Raw genomic sequence first — 26,153 nt, forward strand, 5'->3', positions numbered from 1 at the left:
TCCAGGCCACAGGTTCCCCACCCCTGGTAGCTGCTTAGGTACTGTCACCCAAGCTCCAAAAAAGTCTAGTAGAGTTTATTTTCATAAAGTAGGAAACACTGTGGTGAATTTTCTATCCATGACAATTCATTATGGAGTTATCAAAAAAATACAATTCAAGTCAACAAGCATTATTAAAATAGCTCCTATGTTCTGGGTATTAGGTATACAAAAGCTAAAATGAAAAATAGTCCCTGCCTTCAAGGAGTTTACAATCTACTGGGGGCTATAACATATAAATAGATTTTTAAAAAACTTAACTAGGCCTATGGTTTAATCAGTACAGGGAGCTTTAGGTGAAGAGTTTTCTTTATAACTTATGGTTTTAGAGAGTTGCCTGAGATGTTAATAGATTAGGAAATAGAAGATAATTTGAGGAGAGAAAGACCACTAACCACTAACTGGCAATGGGGTCAAGATAGTCTTCCTGTAGGAAGTAGTGTATGAGCTTAGAAAAAAAAAGCCCTAGAGATTCTAAGAGATGAAGGGGAAGAAAGTATAGGTAGGTCAGTTTTTGTAGGTAGTTAGGATAAATAACAAAGGTGGGGATGTAGAATAAAGGAACCAGGGAGGGTGCTACCTTGGCTCTTTAAGCTTGTCCATGTTGATTTGTAAGGTGACCAGGGACATTATGAGCTATTGGTACTACAGTTTTATACTGATAGTTTGCTGTTATGTTAAGTATGGTCTCTGCATGTTTTAAAGGGACTGATGACCATAGGTATGACAATTTTATTACCAAATCACATAAGGTTCATTTCTTTCCCCTTTGGAAATATTCCTGATATTATAAAACTAATCTGAAATACATTAATATTCCATTCTTACATTTCAATCATAAAACAGAAAAAAATATGATCCTAGCTCCCCAAAACATAAAACTTCCCCAAACATGTTCTAGCTGCTCACCATGCCACCTGTCTCTGAGGAAATGCTGACATTAATTAGATTCTGGGTCAAGCCAATGCTGGCATCAGATCCAGTGATGGCAACCTGCCTATTAGTAGATCCTTCCACTAGACTTTCCATTTTGATTTGAACCCCAAACATCAGTGATGATCATTTGTCTATCAACAGATCCTGCTAGCTTGGTAATTTTGATCGGAGTCCCAAGAATCTCTTGATTTTGGAGCCTTGACCCTCCCCCAAACACAATTATGCAATCAAAAGGAATCATTTATAATGGTGAGCTCCTGAGAAGCAGTCTGAGAAGATTCATCCAAATTTGTTCAATAGCATTTCATCTCTGGAGAGCTAGATTCAATACCATTATACCTAGCCTTGTCATGTGTCATTAGGGATGTGTTACAGTTTCATTCCCAATTGGTGCACCTTGGTCAGATCTGGATGTGAATGATATACTCTCCTTGAATGGCGAAGGCCTTAAGCTTGGCCCCTCCAGGTCAGGTTGAGGTACATAGATGGGGTGGCATGGGGAAAGTTCACCCTGTATCTATCTGTGCTGAACATTACCTGACTGGAAAGCTGGATGGCTTAGGCCAATACATGATGATGATGCACTTTGGAAGAGAATGGTAGAGGCTCTCCAGTGTGACCCTAGAGATCTGTTTGACACATTCAGTGATGGATTATGGTAAGCCAGCAATAGCTTAGCTGAGTTTTTTTTTTTTTACCACATACTCTGCACTGGAACCCCTATATTTTCTCTTATTTTCTTGATTTGGCATCCTCCTTTTCCTGTGAGAGCTACCCTGACTAGCAGGGACCACAAGCTTCAGGGTGTTGAGATCTCTTGGAAGTTGTGGTATCGGTCAAAGTTGCTGAACGTCTTCTGCCAGTTTGTCAGTGATCACAGCAAAACCTTAAAAAACGACATTGGTGGGTCCAGAGGGAGCACTTTAGTTGCTCCAAGAAGGAAAGCAATTCAAAGGACATATAATCCTGGCATGAGATTTTCTGCTGTCTTCAGCAGCTACCTGGCTGTGTTTGACTATGTAGCTCTGAGCAATGAATGAAAGAGCTCCCTGAATGGAGAGGCTTTCAAAAAGCTGCACTCCAGCTGATGGTAACAAATTGAGGCACAGGATCTGAAGACTCTAGAGAGAGTAGCATCTCAGCAAAGATGCCTGGCAGCAGAGGCATCTACTAGAGTGCAGTACAGAAAACAGAAGCAGAGGACCCCAGTTTAACAGAGAAAGCAGCTTGCCCCAAGACATGACATCACCAGAAGATATTAGTTGCTCTTCATCATGAGAAGCATGTATTGTCCTAGCACAGGAGAATATGTGTGTCTTGGTCATATCTTTTCCCTACTCAGTTGCCCAACCACATGTATTCCCTGATGTGTTTCCCACATGCATCCCTTCTCCCATTGGTTGTATATTCTCCTATGGCGAATTCATCTGTGTATTTATAGGGGAAATATTTCTTGTCACTTATCACTCTATCCTATTTAATTAAATATCTTCTTTTAATTACTGTGTGTTCTAGTTGACTGGCAAAAGCAACAATGCAGGGTACTCATGGAGCTCAGTTTTTGAGTGGATGTTGACACACACCCACAACATGTTTTGAACCTGGGGTAGCTTTCAAGGAGACTCTGATGGGGATGGGTGGGTACCACCTAGGCATAGTGAACAGCTTCCACAATGACATAAACATGGGAGATGGGGGATTGAGCACAGGGAGAAACAAATTGGCCAGTTTGACTAGAACCTAGACTACAAGGGGTAAAATATAAAAAGTCTGAAAAAATATATTAGAGCCAAATTATGACAAGTTTTGAAATACCGAACTAAGGGATCTGTGTTTTATCCAAGAGGCAAAAAGGGGGCCACCAAAGACTTTTCAACAAAGGAGTGACATGGCCATTACTTTAATTCAGGAAGATTATTTTGGAAGTTGGGTGGCAGATCTTTTGGAGAGGAATGATTCTGGAAGCAGGGAGACCAATTAGGAGAACACTACAGCAGTGCAAATAACAACTCATGAACTAGGGTGGTGGTTGAATGAATAGAAAGAAGGCAATGTAGGCAAAAGAGGTTGTGGAGAAAGAGTAGTCATACCAACTCCTCAGTGAGAGTTCCTGCAGTTCATATGATAAAACACTATTCAGGTCAGTCAAATATCAGCTGTTTGGAAGTCATAATCACAGAGTTGTCATCTATATTCAAATAAGATAACATATTTATAGTGCTTTCTAAGACTTAGAGTGCTAAGCATTATTATACATTATATCTTGCATATATGGTAGTATTATATCATATTACATGTTATATTTTACATATGTAGCATTATAATATTGTATCATATAGTAGTATATATTATATTTATATGTGCATAGTATTATATAGTATATAGCATTTGTATATAAAGTATTATGTTATTATAGTTGTATGTAGCATTATTATATAGCATTATATATTGTATATTTAGTATTAGAAAATTGTATTGTACATATATCATTACATTGTATTATGTATTATATTTTCCATATATAGTATTATATTATATTGTACATATAGCACATTTCATTATATATTAGGATTATTATGTGATATTATATATTACATATTATATATACAGTAGTATAAATGCTACTTAATAGTATTATTGTCACTTTGTTGTTGTTATCACTATTATGATTATTATGGTGGTAGAAGGAATCATATAACCATAATATGGAGCAGAAATGAACCTTAGAGGCCATCAGTTCCAACGCCCTCATTTTTAGTTTGGCAGAAAGGTTAAGTAACTTGCTCAAAGTCACATAGTTAACAAATATCAGTTTCTCTTATTCCAGATGCAATTCTCTTTCCATTTTACCAATACTGATAAAACCATAGCTTTTTTTTCTTTCTTTCTTTCTTTTTTTTTTTTTTTAAAGGCAGTTGGGGTTAAGTGACTTGCTCAGGGTCCCACAGCTAGTACATGTCAAGTGTTTGGTCTGAGGCTGTATTTGAACTCAGGTCCTCCTGACTTCAGGGCCGGTACTCTATCCACTGCGCCACCTAGCTGCCCCCCTAGCTTTTTAAAGTATCAAAATGTAGAAAGAAAACATGAACAGGTGTTCGCACACACACATATACACACATGTGTGTGCACACACATATGCACACACACACACACACGCACTGGACCACGTGTATCATATGGGTTCTAGTCCTGGCTCTGCCCTTGAACAAGGTTCTTAATTCCTTAATAGATCTATGCTTCATTTTCCCCTTTGCTAAATGAGGGGTTGGATAATCTCTAAGCTCTAATCTAGATCTAATAGTCTTTGATCCCAAATTTGTTATTTTTGACTGATTTCTACTAGATGCACATTCAATTTCATTCATCAGAAGCTGAGTATGAAGATTTCATAATTTCTTGGTACGTGTATGAGACTCTTACTGAAACACAGATTGGGGGGTAGTTTTTAAGAATAAGCATAGGAAATCAAAGCAATTTGTTTGAATAAAATATTTTCATCACAGCTATTGCACATTCCTTGGCTTTCTGTATTTTGGTGGCAGATCTTGGCCAAACACTAAGCAATTAGAGGTTAATTAAACTTCAAGTCTGGTAAGTGATTTTTTAAGGCTACTTCCAGTGGAGTATTTCCTTTAATAAGCTCTGTAGAGCCTTTTCCAATATCTAGCTAACTGAAATGCTTTTGCCTGTGACGGGAAACTTCACCGATAGTGCTGCGTTTCCTCAAGTGTTTAATGTCAACATATCCTTCAGCACTGTCTTTTTTTTTTAAAATAGTTCCAGGATTTTGAGACATTTCTTTATTTGGGTTCCTGTAAGCTCTCTACCAGACCAACATGGCTGTACAGCAGGCTTTCCTCCCAGTGGCTCACCCAATCTTAATCTGTATTTATTAATATTTTCTCTATATATTTATATATATATACATATACATATTGTATCTTATGGTAAAATATAAGCTCCTTGAAGGCTTCTTTTTTCTAATTTTGTAACTCCAGGACCTAACAGGTACTTGGTATATAATAGCTAGATCAATTGATTGATAGACTTTTTTTTTAGCAGTACATAAGGTACCAATACTCAGGTGGCAAAAGAGAGCTTTTAAAAGTGGGTTTGTGGGAAGAGGTAAGAGGGAGAGAAAGTAAATTTTCATTGAAAAATATATGTCATTTAATTTACAGGAAAAATAAAAGAAAGCTTATATTCTATAATTAAGAATAGATTTAGAAAAAATGTTCCTCAAGGTATACATGATACCCATTTTAGTAAAAATGTAGTAGCATTATTAACAATTAAAAAATAAGGAAAAAAAAAAGAAAAGGGTGTGGGGGTACTCACTGGAGTACAGTGTGTTCCAGAAAAGGAAATGCCAGATTTGGAGTCACAGAGCTTGAGTTAATGTCCCATTTCTGCCAATTAGTTGTTTTATGACTTTGGGGTTTATGGGGTGTTTCGGAGGACTGGCACCTCTGGTATGAAAGCTGCTGAGCCCTTTTCAGGGCTGCTTATCTGTATTTGGTGTCCACCTTTCATTCAACCCTTACTTATGGCTCCAAGAAACTGTAGCATAAGCAGTGGCCACACCTGGTAAAGCCTCCGGGTAGATGGGCTAAACCAGGTTGATGGTAATTGATGGGCCATAAACCCATCAGTGAGGTAGGGGGATGTCTACCCCAAGCATGTGAAGATTTCCCCTGGTAGAATGGGCAGATGAGAACTATTAGTTCCAACTGCCATGAAGGTGTCTAAAGCAAGTGCTATGGATCACTTAGAGCTTGGTCGGGCATGGAAGATGCCAAGATCATCCACTGCAACTGGAGCCATTGCCAGTTATCTTGACTTTTGTCTTGCCACTGGACTTTGATGGCTAGAAGACAGACAGAGGCTGAAGACTTTGTGTAACTACCTCATTTAAATCCAATTCACCCACAAGTCAAGATATCACCTACAATGTTGTTGGTCCTCTTTTGAAAATAGACAAACAACAAGGTAAATAATTGAGCATTCTATGCGTTAATCTCCTAAGCTGTCGAATAAGGGGATGAGAATAGATAATACTGAGGTTCTTTTCACTTCTAAATCTATGACACAATTATATTATTAACTAGCACTTAGTATTGAAGACAATCAACATTTTGATGGCATGAAAGAGACATGGTGAAGTAGGTCATGAGATCATAGATGTAGAGATGGAAGGGCCCTTAGTGGTCATTCAGTATTGAAGTGTTAAACACGCAGCCCATGACCTTGAGTGCTGAGGAACCAGATTAAAGTATAATGGGGAAATGTCTAACAAAATAAATAAAAATACAGTAAAATATAGATAATATTACATTTTAAAACTAAGTCACTATGCAGCTGAAGGGATCCTTATGACCATAGATTGTTTTTATTTGAGTTTGACACCACTGATCTAGTAAGATTTCATATTAGGAAGAAATTAGATGAACCACAGAGAGGTTTAAGTAACTTGTTGAAGGTCACACAGTTATTATGTAGTAGTGCTAGAATTCAAACTCAGATCTTCTGACTTTTCAAAGCATGCTTTCCAGTACAACATGCTACCAGTTAAGGAGGGGAAAGTCTTTCCATTCTCATGCTTATCGAGTGTATATTAAGGTTTTCTGTTCCATGAATACTTTTAAAGCAAGTGGCTAGAACCGAAACCTTGTAAAATTACCCTTGATCTAAGTCCTAGAAAGTGTGGTATGGTAGGGCAGCCATATGTACACCATATTGACATTGTAGGATATCTCAAAGTAATAAATAATAGTAATACTTTTGTAATTCACAAAGCATTTTTCTCATAACAGCCTTGTGAGGTAAGTAGTAGAAATATTATTTCCATTTTGTAGATGAAGAAACTGAGGTTGAGAGTTGATAAGTAACTTTCACACAGTTATTAAGTGGCAGAGCAAGGACTCAAACCTAGGGAGTTGCAGTTGTTTGTCCTTTGTTTTTGAAGAGGACCAATGACATCATGGGGTAATATCTTGACTAGTAGGTAACTTGGATTTAAGTGAGACCGAGTTGTACAAAATTGTCAGCCTTACTCCCTCTTCCAGAGTCACCAAAGTCCAATGGCAGGACAAAAGGCAAGATGATTAGTGATGGCTGGGATGTAGTGACTGACTAAACTCTAAATGCTCCACCGCACCTGGGGAAACTGAGGCAAACAGGGTTAAGTGACTTTCCCAGTATCACACAGATAGTGTCTGAGGCCAGACTTGAACTCAGGAAGATGAGTCATCCTGACTCTAGGTCCAGCACTCTCTCCACTGTACCACCTAGCTACCCAAGTATCAGGTGTTAGACAGGTGGTTATTTCTTCTACCGTAAAAGAAATATTTAAAACACAAAAGACTCACAAATGTGCATTGACATACCTAAGATGTGAAACACATGGCCCCTGTCCTCTGGCAACTTAAATTATTTTTCAAAACATATATTGATATCTTTTGTTTTTAAATTACCTTCATTTTCCAAAATGTCACTACTCGATCTCTCAATGGAAATCCCTACTTTATAACAAAAAAGGAAAAAGAAAAAAAGAAAAAAAATGAAGTCAGGAAGATTAACAAACACATCAACTAAATTTAGCATATTCAGTATTCCACATCTATATTTCTGGTAATTCTATGAAATCGAAAAGGCTTTAAAGTATAGGCTGTCTGTGGGCTATCAAAGAACCAGACCAGAGAAGTCTAGAGAGACTAATCACCAGAAAGTTGGCCACCAGGTAGGTGTGGAAGTTTTTGAACCACAGATTCCAATGAAACAGTCTGCTAAGTCATAGAGGGGTAGTGAATTGCATCAATGGAGTGCATGCTCGCCAATGAAATCATGTATTCTTGAAGTTTGTGCAATTAGTTAGTAGAGAGAATTAAAAGATGAATAACACATAGTCTCTAACCTTCAGGAACTTACCTGTAAGTGGGAGAACTAGGACTCAAATTTGGATCCTGGGATCATATATACCTGAGCAGATAGGTGAAAGATTTAATATAGAGGTACCACATTCTGTAGTAGCACAAAAGAAGTTCCTGAAATGGAACGAAAATCCTTCCCTTCCCCTCTTTTTAAAAAAAGACTTTTCAAAACAGGTAATGCTTAACTTACCAGTCTTTTCTTTAAAAAATACATTTTTACTGATATTATTGTTTTTAGATTATTTTCATTTCTCACATACCCCTCTCCCTCTCAGAGAGCCATCCTTTATAACAAAGAATTTTAAAAATGGGGAAAAACAGTTCAGCAAAACCAATCAAGACATAGAAAATCCTGACATCAGCAGTGATTGACGCCCATAGTCTCCACATCTTCATAGAAGGAAGGACAGTGACTTCTATCTTTTCTTCCAGGCCAACCTTGGTCATTGCAATTTCCATAACATTCAGGTTCAAGTGTTTTGTTGTTCTTTTTCTTTCCATTCACATCATTGCAGTTATTGTGAATTTTGTTTTTTTGGTTCTGCTTGCATATTTCCCTCTGTTTTATGTCTTTCCATGCTTCTTTGTATTTAACATATTTGTTGTTTCTTCTTCTTGTTGTCCAGTCATTTCAGTTGTGTCTGACTCTTCATGACCCCATCTGGGGTTTTCTTGGCAAAGATACGGGAGTGGTTTGTCATTTCCCTTTCCAGCTCATTTTACAGATGAGGCAAACAGGATTAAGTGACTTGCCCATGGTCACATAGCTAGTAAGTAACTGAGGTTGAACTTGAATTCATGTACTTAACTCCAGAGCCAGCACTCTATCCATTGTGCCACCTAGCTGCCCTCATTGTTTCTTAGAGCACAGTAATATTCCTTTATATTCATGTACCACAATTAATTTAGCCATTCCTCAGTCGGTGGGCATCAACTTTATTTCTATTTCTTTTGCACTTGTAAATATTTTGTTATATATAGGGCTTTTGTTTTTATTAACCTACTTGGGGTATCTGCCTACCAGTGGGCTCACCTTTCTGTCTTTATACTTGGCTTCTCTTCTCGAATGTTCCCCTGGCCCCACTTCTTGTACCTCCTTCTTATCCTGTGACCTTCCTTATTTCAGGTGTTGGTGGAACTGAATGACAGTCATGGCTCTTGTGATCATTTCCCAATAAGTCACTTCAACTCTCCAGTCCTTAAATTCCTCATATGTAAAATGAAGGAGTTGGACTAGATTATCTTTGATACTTTTATGCTTTAAAGCCTATCATCCTAAGAGTAGATGATTCCTAAGGTTCCTTCCAGTACTAACTTTAAATGACTCAATATTAGCAAATCATCTTATTCGATATTTTCTTTGGTGGCCAGTGGGCTGTTTGTATTGGGGTATATAAGATATAAGATACCAGACACTAGACATGTTTCATGGGAGAGGAAAGGAGCTACTAAATTTTCTGTTATTCGAGGTCTTCTATAGCCATGGTTGGATCAGTGGTGAACTCATCTTAATAGATGAGTTCATCATAGCAAAAATAACTCACCCTTGCCACCCTACCACCATCTTAGTGTTGGGTTCAAAATATAGATGCCCAACTTTCTTTGAGGAACCCCTCCTTCCACTTCATCCACTTTGGTTTCTGCTGTTTCAGGAATCTCTTTGCCTCTCCAAGAGGGAGTCAATTCACATCTTAATCACTTTGTGTATAATCTCATAAGAGATAATCCCATTTACCAAATATGTCAGTACCTTTCCTTGGTGTAGAAGAAGGGATTCCTAGCATCTGAGTAAGAAACCTGATGCTGCTAGCCTTTATAAATAGAATGATTGTAGCGAGGATTCTTCCTTTGATTTTTGATGTGGGCATAGAAATGTCCGAGAAGGAGGCTCTTTAAATCTGTCCCACTAAATCCCCTTCAGCCTTTGCTTTAGATAGAGAGGGCATATGTGATTTTTTTAAAAGTTTAAATAATATGATCATTTTTCCCCTTAAAAAAAAGAACACTGGGATGACTTGGCATTCTTAACCCAGTGATTATACTCTACAGTAATTACCCAAGTTTTCCTTACAGAAACAGATGTAGTGTGAGCTACTTTCAATGCTATCACTTGCCTTGTACTAACTCTCATCAATTAGACCGAATCCAGTTGAATCCCAGTCCATTCAGTGAGTCACATTTGCCCATTGGTGCGATGCTCAAGGGAGGCCCAAGATAGAGCTAAATTGGAAGCTGAATGAGATGCCCAGGGCCCAGTTTCACAAGAAAAGTCCACTCATACAATAGCCTATTTCTCAGAACGCACTCATCACTACTCATCATCAAAGTGAGTAGACAATTCTTGTTGTAACACTGTTGTCCTCCTTGCCTTCCATCCCCCTACACAAAACAAATCCAAACTCATATTCTTAAAGAAATAAAAAAAAAAAAAACCACTCAGCAGTCATTCTCATGTGATGGTTTGAAAAAAGAAAAGATGTTTGTACCACTCACTGACTGGCTAATGAATAATCAGATTTCACAGCTTGAGTGCTGGGGTGGTAATTTGGTTGCACGCCATGCTCCAAATCCATGGAATAGTGCTTCATTAATGTGAAGACCTGTATAATCAAACAATTAGCAGTCTCTCTGCTACAAAAGCAGCTTTTCATCAGCATATATACTTCGTTGTAAGATGAGTCTCAAATTAGAGAATTTGACAGCAACTAGTCTTTTACTAACTCACAGCAACAACAGAGCAGAGTGAAGGCAGCATCCATATTCTGAACTTATGTGACCACACCCTCAGGTTAGCAGTTTATCTCTCCATCTCTACATTCAATGGTAGCAAGGACATGTGGAAAACCAGGAATTCAGGATTTGTCAGTCAATCATCATGCATTTACCTAGCCCCTACTATGTGTTAGGCACAGTGCTCAGTGCTGGGAATCGTAAGGATACAAATGAAACAGTTTCCTGCTTTCAAGGCATTTATACTGTGCTTTGACCAATGACAGACTCTCTGATTTTATGTTATTTAGTAGTATCTCAATCCTTGTAACTTTGATTCAATTGATATCTCCTTTTCCCATCTTGGGGGGTAATGAAAATTGAGGAAAAGACACTTTGAGTTATCAAGAGAAAAGGGGAATGCATATATAGATAAAAAATTCAAAATGCTCTAGCTTGCCATCAATTTCTTCTAGAACCTACTCAAAACTTCATTCCTAAGTGGGAGATTGTCCTTATTTCCCAACATATACCAGGAGGTTTGAAGCCTTTCAGCCATTTCATTAGCATTCCATATGCTGAATATACCTATATGTACATATACATACATAGAGATATAAACTATTTATTGAAACCTCTAATTCTTCTATAAAAGCATGGAAAAAAAACCAACTGAGTATAAACCATGGGGCTAGTGGTCTGAGGAAGAAGACACGGGGGAGAAGTACCAACAAAGAATAAAGTATATATGAAGAGGGTACTGAGGAAAGATGGCTAGGAAGACAGAGGTATATACATGTATCTATGCATATGTATATTCATCCATGTACATACATATGCATGCCTGTATGTATATAAATATATATATAGTTCATTAAAGATAGAGATATCTGTTAACATTATCTATTTATTTATCTATCCTTCTATCTATCTGTTTACCTCATTAAAACCAGAGATTCATGTGGCATCTTTCTCCAACTGTTAGGGGGGGAAATACAGGGGATTTTTTGGTGGTGAGATCTCTTAGGCTTCCATATAGGTTGGCCTTGTCTGATTTGGCTGAAATGATCAGTTCACACCAAGTGATCCTCTAAGGTGGACTAGTCACCAGGCTGTAAAAAAAAAAACCAACTTTGGAATCTTGAAGGCATCAACTATATCTATCACTTCTAAAGAAGTAACAGACATGATGAGATCCTTTTAGCATCTTGTTCAGTAGCCAGGGGAATGGAAAAAAGCCATTTAAAAATTCCTTTACTTTTTAGTAATAATGAAAGGGCTTCAGTATACTCAATAATAGCCCCAAGATTTTGTGTTTGGCAATCCCCACTCTAGCAAGACAGCATCAAATGATTGTCGTCTAATTGCAGAATCACAGAATGTCAGAGGTTGAAAGGAACTCAGATCCCGCCTCTACCACCGAATACTTGTGTGATCATGGGTTAGTCATCTAATCTCTCTGAATCTCAGTTTCCCCAGTTCAAAATGGGGATAGCAATACCTGTATTCCCTATATCACTAGGATTGCTGTGAATATTAAATTAGATAATGTATATAAAGTACTTTGCAAACTTAAAAACTATGTAAATGATAGTTTCTATTTTTATCTTTGCGAGCCTGTCATTGTTCGGTTGTTTTCAATAATCACGTCTGACTCTTTGTGACCTCATTTGGAGTTTTCTTGGCAAAGATCCTGGAATGGCTTGTCATTTACTTCTCCAGCTCATTATATGGTTAAGTGACTTGCTCAAGGTCACACAGTTATTAAGTGTCTGAGGTCAGATTTGAACTCACAATAGTGAGTCTTCCTGACTCCAAACCTGGTGCTTTATCCACTGATCCATTTAATTTTTTGAAGTTCTAATTGTTAGGGAGTTTTTCCTGACACCAAGCCCAAATGAGGTTCTTCTACCCATTTCCCTCTGCACCTAAACAGAATAAAGCTAATCCCTCTTCTGTGTGACAGCCCTTTTATGACACCTATCACGTCTCTCCTGTCTTCTCTCCTCTAGTTCCTTCAATGAATCCTGCCATGATTGCCAGCCTTTTCACTTTCCTGATTGCCTTTTTTTCCAGATCCTTTCCTTTTCACCAAAGTCCTTTCTAAAATGTAGTACTGAGAACTGAGTGCAATGCTACAGATGAGCCCTGACCAGGACATAGTGCAAAGGTACTATCATCTCACATGTTCTAGATACTGCGGCTCTATTAATGCAGCCCAAGACGATATTAGGTTTTTTGGCTGCCTTACGACTGGATTCCAATTCTATAAAACAGTAAATGTAAGACCTGCTTGTCTGAAGGCAGGGTACTGGATTACATGATCTGTGGAGGAACCTAATATCTACGACCATTACCATAGACCAAGAATTCTTAGATATTAGGGGTTCCATGAATTTGGATAAGGAAAAAATTACTTTTTCATTTGTATTAACCACTAACTGAAATTTATCATTTCCTTCAATTATTTAAAAACATGATCCTGGGAAGGGGTCCATTGACTTTACTAGACTGCAAAAGGAACCTAAAACAACAATAAAAAGGGTCAAGAACCCCTGTTATAGACAGATGCAGTTGATGCATTCTGAAAGGTTATTTAGAAGCACATCTTTAGCACATCACATAAAACATATGTGACAATAACATGGCAGCAGAGAATGGGTTTCTCAGCTTCATGATGGATCCAGAGTATTTTGGCAGCCTTTCCCCAATGGCTCCATTTGAAATTCTCCCAAACACTTTCCTTCTTCTTTTCCCTTCCCTGTCTGACTCCCATTTGAAATTCCCTAGATCTGTTTTTTAATCCCCAAGACAAAAAAGGGATCTCCTGTCTTACCATGGAGTTATACAGCGATGTATTTAGTACTTGATCAGTTCAAATCTTTGAATCTGTTCTTTATAGAAGGGTAGTCTGTTGTTATGGATAAATAATGAAAACCGATGAAGCCCTTTGCAAATGTTGTGTACAGGTACTATGGAAATTCTTACTAATAATCAATAGGAAAGGTTAGTGATTTATTTATGTGCATGCACAGTGGTGAGGGGGTTACATTGCACAGGACTGAATAACTTTCTTAGTACTTTTCTAATTATTTAATTGGAGAAAATATAGGTAAATAAGATTTAGGAACATATGTACATGCACACAGAATTCATATGCTTAATCATTCAATAATCAATCAATAAACATTTATTAAGCACCTATTGTGTGTCAGGCACTGAGCTAATCGTTGCTGAGGATACAAAAAGAGGAAAAGGACAGTCCTTGCCCTCAAGGAGCTTACAATCTAGTTGGGGAGACCACATGTAAACAAATACATACTCAGTTCATATGCCTATTGTATGGTCAGGGCCTGGTAATAGAGACAACAAGATCCTGCGTTTGACCTCCGGGTAGACCGATCAACTTCACAAACAGAAAATTTCTTTTCTATGACTCTGGATTGCAATGTATCTTCAGACCACCACCTCACAAATCGAGCCTAGAGAAGAAGGTATGGTTGAAGCCATGTCCACAGAGAGGCATTGTGATGTAAGACAGCAGTGTCAAACTCAAATAGAAATAGGGGTCACAAAACAGTCCATAAGGATCCCTGGGGGCCATACATTGATTTAAAAAAAAACCACATATTAACATTTTCTATATTCTCTTGTATCTTTATTTTGTTCAATGTTGCCCAATTACATTTTAATCTGGTTTGGGAGTTAGAAAGACCTGGGTTCAAATTCTACCTTAGATGCTTGCTGGTTGTGTGAACCTGAGCAAGTCACTTAAATTCTTTTGGCCCCAGCTTCCTTGCCTTTAAAATAGAGATAATAAGAGCACCTCCCTCACAGGGTCATTTATTGTGAGGAGTGATCAAATGAAACCTTAAAAGTTTTACAAACTCTACAAACGTTAGGCCGCCCCTTTGTTGCACCTGCTCTTCCCCACTGTCAGAAAGACAGCAAGGCAGTCTCATGTTCACTAAGCAAGGCCATGCATCTTCAGCAGTTTTAAAGTATTGGGCAGGGGCAGCTAGGTGGCGCAGTAGATAGAGCACTGGCCCTGAAGTCAGGAGGACCTGAGTTCAAATATGACCTCACACCAAACACTTGATACTGTGTGAACCTGGGCAAGTCACTTAACCCCAATTGCCGAAAACAAAACAAAAAATAAAGTATTGGGCAGAGATTGCTTCTCTTCTTGGCAACATTGTAAGCATCTGTTTTCTAGGCCAGGGGTGAGGAATTTACCACCTCAAAGCCACATGTGGCCCTGTAAGTCCTCAAGTGCGGCCCTTTGTCTGAATCCAATTGAGGGGCTAGAGGGCCACATGTGGCCCCAAGGTGGCAGGTTCCCTACCCTTGGCCTAGGCCTTTCTCCTCAAACCTAACTCTCCCATCAATACAAATTCCAAAGATCTCCTTGTTTAATCTACACCCTACATTTACAAGGTGTTTCTCATCCCCCAGACTGGCAGTTAACTTGGTCACAGAAATTATGGGTGGAAAAGATAGGTTTCTATGTCTCCAGAAAGAGTCCTCCCACTTCTCTTTTGGGGATTCATATCTGAAGTGTAATAGACTTCATCTTTAGGAATTTTCTCATTTTTGCTTTCAGTCTAATTTTCCCCACCATTAAGTGCTAATGTTCTGCAATGGTGAATGCAATTTCTTACTCCTTGACCCCAATCTTCTGAAGGAGGGAGATGTCATGCAGGCTTGGTCATAGGCTTGGAGACATTTGCTGGGTACAATTCAATTTGGTAGAGCTCCTGCGACAAAGATATAGCAGTAACAACAAAACAACAAGAATTCACATTTGTTTGTTTGCGTGTGTAGAGGCTTAAGGTTTCTACAACTCTTTCCTCCAAACAGCTCCTGTGACTTAAATAGTGCAAATGCTCCCATTTTAGAGAAGAGGAAACTGAGTCTTAGAAAGATTCAGCAATCATTTCAATTCTCTTTGAATGATTTGTTGCATTATATTTTCAATTTAATATCATTTTTAATGAACAAAAATCTATTTTTCTTTCTGTCCTACTTCCCTCTACTCCCTGCCTTGAAGAAAAAAAAAGAAAAACAAAATCATTGTAAGAAACACTCATAGTCAAGTAAGATTCATTCCTGTATTGACCATGTCCAAAAAATTATGTCCCAATCTGCACCCAGAGTCCATTGTCTCTCTGTAAGGAATGGAGGTAAAGAGAATGTTTCATTGTGGATCTTCTGGAATTGTGGCTAGTCAATGTCAAACATTCAGTTCAACACATACACACAGTACTATCTGTCAGTGCTAGGAGGGGATATGGATAATTCTTCATCAGCTGTTGAATTCATCTAGTACATGGTTTAGATTGTGTCTAGGATACTTTTGCTGAACTCCAAAGAAGAGAGAAAGGAAAGGATGTCATCAAAGAATTGTTTGACAAGAAGAGAAGATAATAATAATACTAACATCTATTTAGAGTTTTAAAGTTTGTAAAGAACTTTTTTTTTGCATATTTTTAGCTTAGTCAGTCCTCAAAACAATCCTGTGCAGTAGGTGCTATTACTATCCTCATATTACAGACGGGGAAATAGAAGTTCATAAAGGTTAAATGACTTGTCCAGATTCATACAGCTAGTAAGAGTCTGAGGTAGGATTCTAACTCAAGTCTTCTTGGTTCGAGTCTAGGACTTTAGCCACTGGGCTACCTAGCTGCCAAGAAGTCAAGCTGCCAATCTGATAGATGTAAAATGATATCTCAAGGTTGTTTTAATTTGCATTTCTCTAATCAATAATGATTCAGAGCATTTTTTCATATGACTATAAATTGTTTTGCTTTCTTATTTGAAAACTGCCTGATAAATAGAAGTATATATAGAAAGATTTTTACATATATACATATTTGTGTCTAATGGTACCCATCTCTAGAATAAGGGACAGAGGAAAGAAAAAAAGTTACATTATCATATGTGAGGGACTGTCTGATGTTGGCTACTGCCAAGTGAGCATTGTGGCAAGATCGGGGTAAGATCTGGGTATTTGGAAGTCAAGGCAGGGGCTGTGGTAGGCAGAGTTGTGGTGAACTGGGATGGGCTGGATACGGAGAAGCCCTGAGGCAGTGGGCAGTGCTATGTGAGATAAGCTGGGTGCAAGGAAGTAGCCAGAGCATGTGCTCCTGAGGCAAGGGGCGGTGCCACGTGGGAGTGGGATGGCAGAGGACGAGTTCCCTTTGCTTAGTCCCCTCCCTATATGCAACGTCAACCCCAGACGCCTCCTTCCTGTGACCTTCCTGACTTCCTGGGTCCCTTTGTGTAGCACTGACCCCAGACGCCTCCTCCCGGTATCTGGGCCTGACTTCCTAGGTCACGTACTCTTTGTCCATGCACTAATCCCAGACGCCTCCTTCCTGTATCCGGTCCTAGCCTCCTGCGTCACTCCCTCTCCCTTGGTGCGCTAAACTCAGACAGCCCCTTCCAGTATCTGACCCTACAATCATTGACTAGTAGGCGGGCTGAGGAGGAGGGGCTTAGTAGGTTCTGAGCAACGGTCGTGGTCGGGAGCGCTCTCTCTTTGCTCCTGCTCTGTTGCTGTGGCCTTCCTGCTCGGCCTTGCTGTGATGGCCTCTGAATAAAGCTCGGGTGTTGGCAGCCTCCTGATGGGTCGTCTCTGTGTGTGTATCCGGGTAGGCACCGAAGACTGGTAAGTAAGTATGACTCTGGCAGTCTGCTCCTTATAGGAGGAGAGTGTATGGCGCGGCCGGCACAAGGTCGGCGTGGCCGGTACAATCATATATTTAAAAGGAATAGCAAATTATTTATAATAGATTTGCAGTTTCATATGCAATCATCCTTTTTATTATACTATGTTATGGAAATGCTTGTTTAATTTCATAAATTCAAAATAAAATAAATAGAATTAAAAAAAAAAAAGAAGCCAGGCTGCTCATGTGGAGAGAGTGAAGAATGACAGGTAGATAGCTGAAGGGGTCTAGCTGTACCCTTTCAATGTCAGGGGAAGGCTATCAGCACATTGGGTGGACCTCCATAGTCAGTATTTGGGAAGATATAACTGAGAATCATAGAGGATAGGCAGACATCTATGGGGCGTGATGTATTGCTGGGCTGGAAGGAACTTCTGAATCAAGATCACAGATGCATTTGAGTGTGTGAGGATATCTAGTTTTGTGTGAAGCTTATCTTCTCCCTTTCCTTAGTGAGGATTCTTTTGTGTATAGGTTGGATGAGATAACTACTGTGGTCCCTACCAACTCTTAGATCTGTGACTTTTGCCTATTAGGGACTTACCACTTAATGATCTGTTTACAAAACATGTGTCACTACATTGTGAAGAAAGGATAGAATAGGTGGTCATCTCTCTCCAGCCATAAAAAATAAGCCCTTAAACCTAGAACTTCAAAGTCATCTTTACTTGGGAAAAATGAAGCTATAGGAATAGTTTTCATGAATCTTTCTTTCATTCTCCTTTCTATAGTAGATGTTTTGATGAATCTAAATGGATTTTTCTTTTCTCAACAATACTTCACAGAGATGTTACTTCTTCACATTCTTTTGCTATTGTCACATGCAGGGTAAATGGCAGATAATGCTGACCTAATGGCACAGGACAGTCTCAAAGACAAGAATTTATCTGTAGTCATAGCACAAAGTAGATTAACAAGGAAATACGAAGGAAATACAGACATTTAGTTGCAACAAGGAAAAAATATATTCTGGATGGCTGTTTCAGAAGCCTTTGTCTTTGTTTATAGACACAGATTATACTTCTCAAGGTACACCAACAAAGGGCCATGCCAAGACCCAATTTTGTTCCACAGTTCCATCTCTAATCATATGACCTAATACATGAAGGAATTTGGGGCTATTTCTAAATTTGTATTGTAGACTGTTTTGTGAGTGGTAAGCTCGTATGTGTTTGTCTAGGACTGAATTGGTAATTTCATTAATTATGGGGAATCCTCAGTGAGAAAACTTCTTTATATGTGGACTATCAGTAGAAGAAAAAAAATTGTGCAAGACAGAAAAGAAAAACATTATAGAACAAAAAAAAAATGAACAGTACATATTTGGTGGAAGCATAGACATACAAATCCTCGAATCCAAGAAAAAGTTGTGATCTTTCTGAAGTTATGTTCTAAATACGTAATCATTATTCAAGAAAATAGTATTTTACAAGTTTTTGCCTTCCTTTTGGGGACCAGACCTTTAATTTCATTAGCATATGGAAATCCCAATGAGGAAACACTCTTTTCCAATGTAAATCACAAATTTTTCTGAAACAGCGTAGTTTTGTAGTTGAGAAAATTGAGGCAAACGTATTAAATGACTTGCCTTCATTCGCAAAGCTAGAGAGTACTTGGGGCATAAGATGGTTAAATTACTTGCCTGGAGTCATACATCTAGTACATAGCGGAGAAAAGACTTAAACCTCGATCCTTCCAGTTCCCAGGTAGATCTCCATCCACTGCACCATGCTTCCTCTCAGGAGCCACCATTAGTAGTCAGTAATGAAAAAAAGTCACAGGAATCTAGGCTTTAGAGTTGGAAAGTAAGTTATTACAAACTTCTCATTTAACAAATGAGAAAATTGCCATTTAAAGGGCAGTTACAATGAAGAGAGATTAGATTTGTTCAGTGTGAAGTGTTGGGCAAATATGGGCTTCATGTAAGGAAATCTTTCCAACAATTTGGGTTACTCTTACTTGAGGCCTTCAAGGAAAGTCTGGGTTAGTTACAGAGAAATTTCTTGTACAAGTAAGGATCAAAGTAGATGGTTTCTTAGATCCCTACTAATTCTGAGAATCTGTGATTTTGATATTTCAAGGACAGAATAGTCAAATGACTTCCACAAGGTTGCACAAATAGTAATAAGAGCTAATGTTTAAATAGTGTCTACTGAGAGCCAGGCCCTTTACAACAATTATCTCATTTGATCCTCACAACAACCCTGAGAAGTAAGTGCTATTATTATGCCCATTTTATAGATAAGGAAACTGAGACAAGGTTAAGTGACTTGCTTGAGTCACACAGCTAGTAAATATCTGAGGCCATATTTGAACTTGGGTCCTGTCCCAGCATTCTCTCCACTGCACTGCCTAGCTGCCTCATAGTGCATTGCAGAGTTTGCATTCCATCCCAAATCTTGTGCTCTTTTCAGGGCTGGATGAATAAGGTGTAGGTCCCAAGGCCTACTTCTGCTTTATAGGCCATTTGTTGTATGCGGTTTTATATGTAGACTTGGTTTTCCAATGAAAAATCTTGAAAAATTCATGTTGTGTTAATTTCACTTTATGGGGAAGAAAAGATTGACAACTGTATGAATCAGTCCTTGTGATATCTCACACACACACACACACACACACACACACACACACACACACACACACACACACAGGACATAGGGAGTTGACCTGTGATTTTATTTGTATAAATAAGGAAACTCTCTTTACCAATGCAGGTAAGCACCTTCTCTGTAACTTATAGATCACTAAGAGGTTAATTGACTTGTCCAGGGTCACCCAGTCAGTAAATGCCAGAGGTGGTACTGGAACCCAGCTTTCTATTCATTTTTCTATGCTTCCCCTCCTTATATCTACATCACTATATACATATACGTATACATATACATATACACATGCACATACACATATTATGAATATATTCAGAAAGGTTCTCTGTTACAGTGTTTCATCATGCAAACTTTAAAAAAAATATGGTCAACAATTTTTTCATGAGTCCTTTAAGTTTCTTTGGCTTTTGGCATAATTTCCACTTTTCATATTTGAAAATATGACACTAGTTCTTTTTAGTAATGGTGTATGGACTTTGGTAGCTATAGAAAAATAGAAAAATGTCTTGGTTATTACTGTCCCTATGAAAGAAGTTCATTCTCCTTTCTCCTCTGCCACATACCTCTAATTGTTTCCATCCCATGTCTTTACTTATGGACAGCTGAGAAGAGAATAAATGCTTGTGTAGTACCTACTATATGCTAGGCACTTTACAAATATTATCACATCAACCCTGAGAAGTTAGATGCTGTTATCTGTTTTACACTTGAGGAAATTGAAGGAAACAGAGCTTTTTAAGTGACTTGACCAGGGTCATACAGCTAGTAAGTGTCTGAGGCTAAATTTGAACTCAGGTCTTCCTGCCTCCAAGGCCAGCTCTCTAGCCATTGTGCCATCTCACTGCCTCGGAAGTGGTACTCCTCTCCAACCCTAACTACCGTTTAAAGGTAGGTTCCCCAGCCTCATTTGTTGCAGAGTTCACACTTGCTATCCCTTCTATATAGCACTGGATTTTACTTGTACTGACTTGTATGAGAAAAACACAATAGAGCTGGGCCTCAGATGTTCTGGGGGAGAAGCCAGAGAGTATGCCTGCATCATGTTTTCTGGGTTTTTTTTCTCTCATCATTTCCATCTTCTTGTAGTTCAGACACAGCAGTGCATCTAAAATCAGAACCCCCTCCTGCCAGCATTTCCAGGCTCTCCTGATCCTGCCCCTTTCCCTTATTTGCACATCCCTTCAGCTGCTGCAGGGCAGTAAAGAATTCAAGAGTTGGCTGATGTTTCCTTCTCTCTGTGCTTAGAACATTCTGGGCAATTGTAGACTATTCAAGTCTTCATAATTTGGCATAAGGAGGAATCCCACTGCTGAGTACAAACCCATCAAGAAAACAGAATTGAAACCCTTAAACTGTCTACTCCACCTTTCCCTGTGGTGGAAGGAGCATCTTACTGCCCAAAGAAAATAACTGTTTTTTGTTTTTATTGATTTCCAACAGGAGACAAGGTAGATTTCAGCAACCAGTTTAGCTATTTGTTTTTGGAATGCTCTAAGAGAGAGATTAGATCCTTTAAATTAGTAGCCTTGTAATCCTATTAGAGAGTTGCATTGGTAGAGTAATTCTAGAACATTGTAGATGCTTCAAGGTGCCTTTGTGAACATTTCCATCATATAAAGGCTTAGCCCCTAACATGAAGATGAACCTGGAATCCACAAAGAAGAGAGGAAAGCCTGCGAATAAGCAAATCCAACAGCAAAACAAAAATGGATCTTGTCATGCAGTGAATTCCTTCCCTTTCTGAGCCCCCATAATGAAATTGGGTTTAATTTGTTTCTAGAAGCAGCCTTTAGGGGAAGGTGTTTCAGGTTCTCAGAGGCAAGGTTGGCAAGGATTAGTTAAGAAAATATAATTTTTTTCCTTAAAAATCTCTGGGCATGTTTTAAAATGTGTTTTCCTTACGGACACTCTTTCCCCAAGCTCTAAAACACACAAAGACTCAGCCTCACTAAATTTGCATGTTTTCGTGTGCGTATTATTAGTAATGCAACCTCTGGATGTATGAACATATTTTTGTACACTTAATCACACATGGAACTATGTGAAATTAGTCTTGATCCACATGCAGTTTATAAATATTAAAAACTGAACTAGACCTGAAATTGATATTTTGTCATTAATGCTCCCTGCCTCCTAAAAACCAACTTGGTGAGGAGACAGGAGTCTCCTTTTTTTTTCCTTGCACAACCAAAAGCAATTTAGACTTTTTGCAGAAAACTTGTGTTTTAACAAATTACTGCCATGAGCTAACCCACATCTGAAGCTTGAAAATGCACTCAGCACTCTCTTTCTCTGTTCACATAGATTTGAAGTAAATTACATCAAATTGTATTTGAAACACCAAACTGGCATTAATGGAAGCCTTTTTTTTTTTTTTGCTCCAGGCACCATTTTAAAATAGATGAGCATAAAAATGCAGTCTGCATCATTAAGTTTATATGAAACTAGTGAGAATAAAAATCACCATGTAAGTTCTAATAAGATGTGTTTTTCATTCCAGTTTAATAACCCAAGACTATATTCATCTTCCAGTATAATAAATATACTGAGAGGAATGCATTCTTTTGTAGGCTTAACATGTTGAGGTTTTTTTAGAAGATGTGAGTTTTCTGGGAAGCTGGGTGAAGAAAATTCTTTAATATGGCAGTGTGGAGTATTATTATCATAAATAATTAATGTGCACAGCAGAAGAAAGCTGAGCTTCATTAATAATTCTTATTTTTAGTTGGCATAAGCTAGAGGTGCTGTATCTTCTTTCATCCCATCGATGTCAATTTCCTTGATTTTAATTTAATAGATGTTAAAATTTTTAAATGGACTTATATAATTTGCAGTGGGTTTTTGTTTATGACTAAAGAACACCCTGATGCTAATTCTTACCTGCCAAGATATTTTTAGTAACAGACAAAAGGAAAGAGGGAGAAAAAAAAAAGTTGCAAGAAAGCAAGGTAGAGTGGGCATCAACGTCAGCTCCTTTCATCCTCTATTTCCCTCTGGGACCAGTTAAGATGCTTCTTTGATTAGGACCTCAGGAAATATTAAGGAGCTCTGCCATGAATTTGAGCTCATCAAACTTGTCTGTTTATTTTTCAAATGCAGTGCTGATTCACCTCCCACATCCCCAAAGCAGAGGGTCTCTCCAACACAACCTTGCATTTGTGATCAACTCCATCACTTGTCAAAACCACCCAATCTTGGATAACAGGCATTTGTGCTTCATTAATTCTGTATCTGGGGAAGGAGCAGTGCCTAAATGTCTCTTATTAGCACAATTGCAGAAGGCAAGAGAATGCCATCCAGAGCGCCAGGGTTATGCTTTACAAGGAAAGAACAAGGAATACAACCGCAAAGTCTGAAGGGATTGATATGCAACCTATCAAACAAATGTGAGGGAAACAATTTTACATTGCTACATGGATGAATGAAGGCAGCAGGGGTAGGGGAGAGCCTCAAGCTTTGGAAAAAGCAACCCCTTTGGGGAGCAAATAACTCAATTGAATCTTTGTACACACTTTAACTGCTCTTCCTGCTAATCACTGGCATTACTCTTAGTAAAAGACATGCATATTGACTGTGTGAAAGGTGCATCTGAAGCTGGTTAGTGGTGTGGTAGAAAGGACACTTGGGCAGCTAGGTGGCACAGTGAATAGAGTACCAGGCCTGGAGTCAGGAAGACCTGAGTGCAAATCCAGCCTTAGACACTAACTAGCTGTGTGATCCTGGGCAAGTTATTTAACCTTGTTTGCCTCAGTTTTCTCATCCATAAAATGAGCTGGAGAAGGAAATGGCAAACCACTCAAGTGTCTTTGCCCAGAAAACCCCAGATGGGGTCGGGAAGACTCAGGCACTACCGAATAACGAGAAGAAGAAAGGACACTAGATTTGGAGTTGGAGGACTTGGGTTTGAATCCCAAATATTCTCCTTAAAAAGAACAACTCATGTTTTTGTAGAGGTTGACAAGGTCCTCACCTAATTCCCTTAATTACGTCACACAAGGATCATAGTTCCCATTTTATAGATGAGGAGACTGAGTCTTAGGGACAGGAATACAAAACTCAAGTCCAGTGGTCCTTCCACAACACCCATTGCCTATGTGACCTTGGACTAGTCACCTTTCTGGGCTTCAGTTTACTCCTCCATAAAATGAGTAGGTGGAACTAGACAATCTCTAAGGTCCCTTTTAGCTTCAAATTCTAGGCCTTAGGATTTTTCTCCCGAATGATTTCTGTCATCTCAGAATAGGTATCTCAGTTCCTGAATTCCTCCTGATTCTATTATTTACTAGTGATATGACTCTGGGCAATTCATTTAACCTTTTTAAACTTCTGACTCCTCATCTCTATATTACTTTGTACCCTATTAAACTAAGACAAGGCAAAGAAGTCAAAAAGCCCTAGGATATTTTTTACTTTAATTAATGTTTCTAAAAACAAACAAACAAAAAACTTCCGATATAACAATCATTCTAGTCCTACTACAGAATACCTATAAACCCTGACCCTGTTTGCCAGACTTTGCCAGCCTGAGTCAGCCGCCAGAAGGGGTTAAATGCATTCAGATTATATGTGTACTTTGTTGGCTAGAGAAGCCTCATCATATCCAGATTTCCAGAGTGATCAAATTTGTCTTTCATCTTCTCACAAGCAAGGCTGGAATTTGGTCCCTACTGTAGAGATGCACCCAAACAAACAACGGTCCAGTTCTGAGGACATTCCACTGGCTACTAAGCAAAGGGAAATCTTTCCCCAGAGAAGGGAGACTGGAGGAATCCAGGGTGTCTTTACGGTTACCTTCTTTCTGGGCCTGGTGTTGTCACCTGATTCAAAAGGTGATACAAGGTTGCGTATTGAACTTTATTCAATAGATTGGATACTACAAATTGAGGTCTTTCTCAGCTCAACTAGCTATGATTTTATGATTCCAGGTAAGTATTTATTAAATATGAACTCTCAATTACCCACTAGTCAATTATCTACGTGATAGAGGACAAGTAGAAAATTTTGAATTCCAGAAGCTCTGTCCCAACTATCCTTACTGGCAGACTTGCCCCTATGCTTGGATACTCTCTCTCTCTCTCTCTCTCTCTCTCTCTCTCTCTCCCTCGGCTTTCCTAGCTTCCTTCAACCAACCAAAACCCCATCTTCTACAAGAAGCTTTTTTCAATCCTCCTTAATGTTAATAATCTCCAATTTATCATATATACATATATGTATATGTATATATGTATGTGTATAGATATAGATATATATATACATATATATATATAGATATATAGTTTCATTCATTCAATAAATATTTATTAATCCCTTACTCTGTGCCAGGCACTGTGCTAAGTGCTGGGAATACAAAAAGAGGCATTAACATAGTTGTTTGCATGTGTTCTCCCCCACTAGACTGTGAGCTCCTTGAGAGTGTGGGGGGGGATGTATGTCTGTCTTTTGCCTTATTCTCAGGGCTTAGAAGCTAGTGCCTGGTAATAAGTACCTAGTAGGTACTTAATACATGCTTCTCGAATGATTAACTGATTGACTGACCATGCGCCTACTTTCCATGCTCTTGTGCAGATCATAATGAAACGTGATTATATTGTCAGTTGCTGCTTGGTTAGCTCATCTGTTTTACATGGCTCTCTCCCCAGGCACCCTTTGCTGGACTTACCTAATCCTCCCCCTTTAGCTCTTGAAATGCTTCCCAGCACACTCTGTGCTCTGTTTCCCTTCAGAGTTCCTTCCGCCTCTTTCCCAATGACACAGTGAGGTTCCATTATTGTGCATGGGTCACATCATGGTTATTTCCATGGCAAGGACTACAATGAAACAAACACACCTGTGTTTTAATTGTGTGTTTGCTGCAGGAGCCACAAGAAAGAGAAGTTCTTGTTTAACACTCCCAGGGTCAGCAATCAGCAAAGGGGCAGAAATTATATGAGGGGTGAAAGTACAGGCCATGTGGTCTTGGTATCTCGCACTGAAAAACACACCAGTGCTCCAGCCTGACTCCTTCCTCTCCCCTGTCGCCTTTGCATCAGGCTTGACTCTTGTAGAGTAGCACCTTTCACTAGGAAAGCCAACTTGAGGCTTGAAGTCAAGGAGTTAATCTGTGAGAGTGTTTTCAGAAAGTGTGAAAATCCTGATCTCACTCTCTTAATTATAAACTCATGGGAGTCCTGGAAGAAGCTTTATCCATGAACACTAAAACAAAA

The 26,153-nt window shown here is 38.8% G+C and overlaps 1 pseudogene; it reads right to left on the reverse strand.

The window, feature by feature from the left end:
- Positions 1–936: 936 nt before the first annotated feature.
- LOC114046421 lies at positions 937–25,715 on the reverse strand (annotated as a pseudogene).
- Positions 25,716–26,153: the final 438 nt, after the last annotated feature.

Source organism: Vombatus ursinus, unplaced genomic scaffold (genome assembly GCF_900497805.2).
Source record: "Vombatus ursinus unplaced genomic scaffold, bare-nosed wombat genome assembly UNPS02000577.1, whole genome shotgun sequence".
In the NCBI taxonomy this organism is placed as follows: Eukaryota; Metazoa; Chordata; class Mammalia; order Diprotodontia; family Vombatidae; genus Vombatus; species Vombatus ursinus.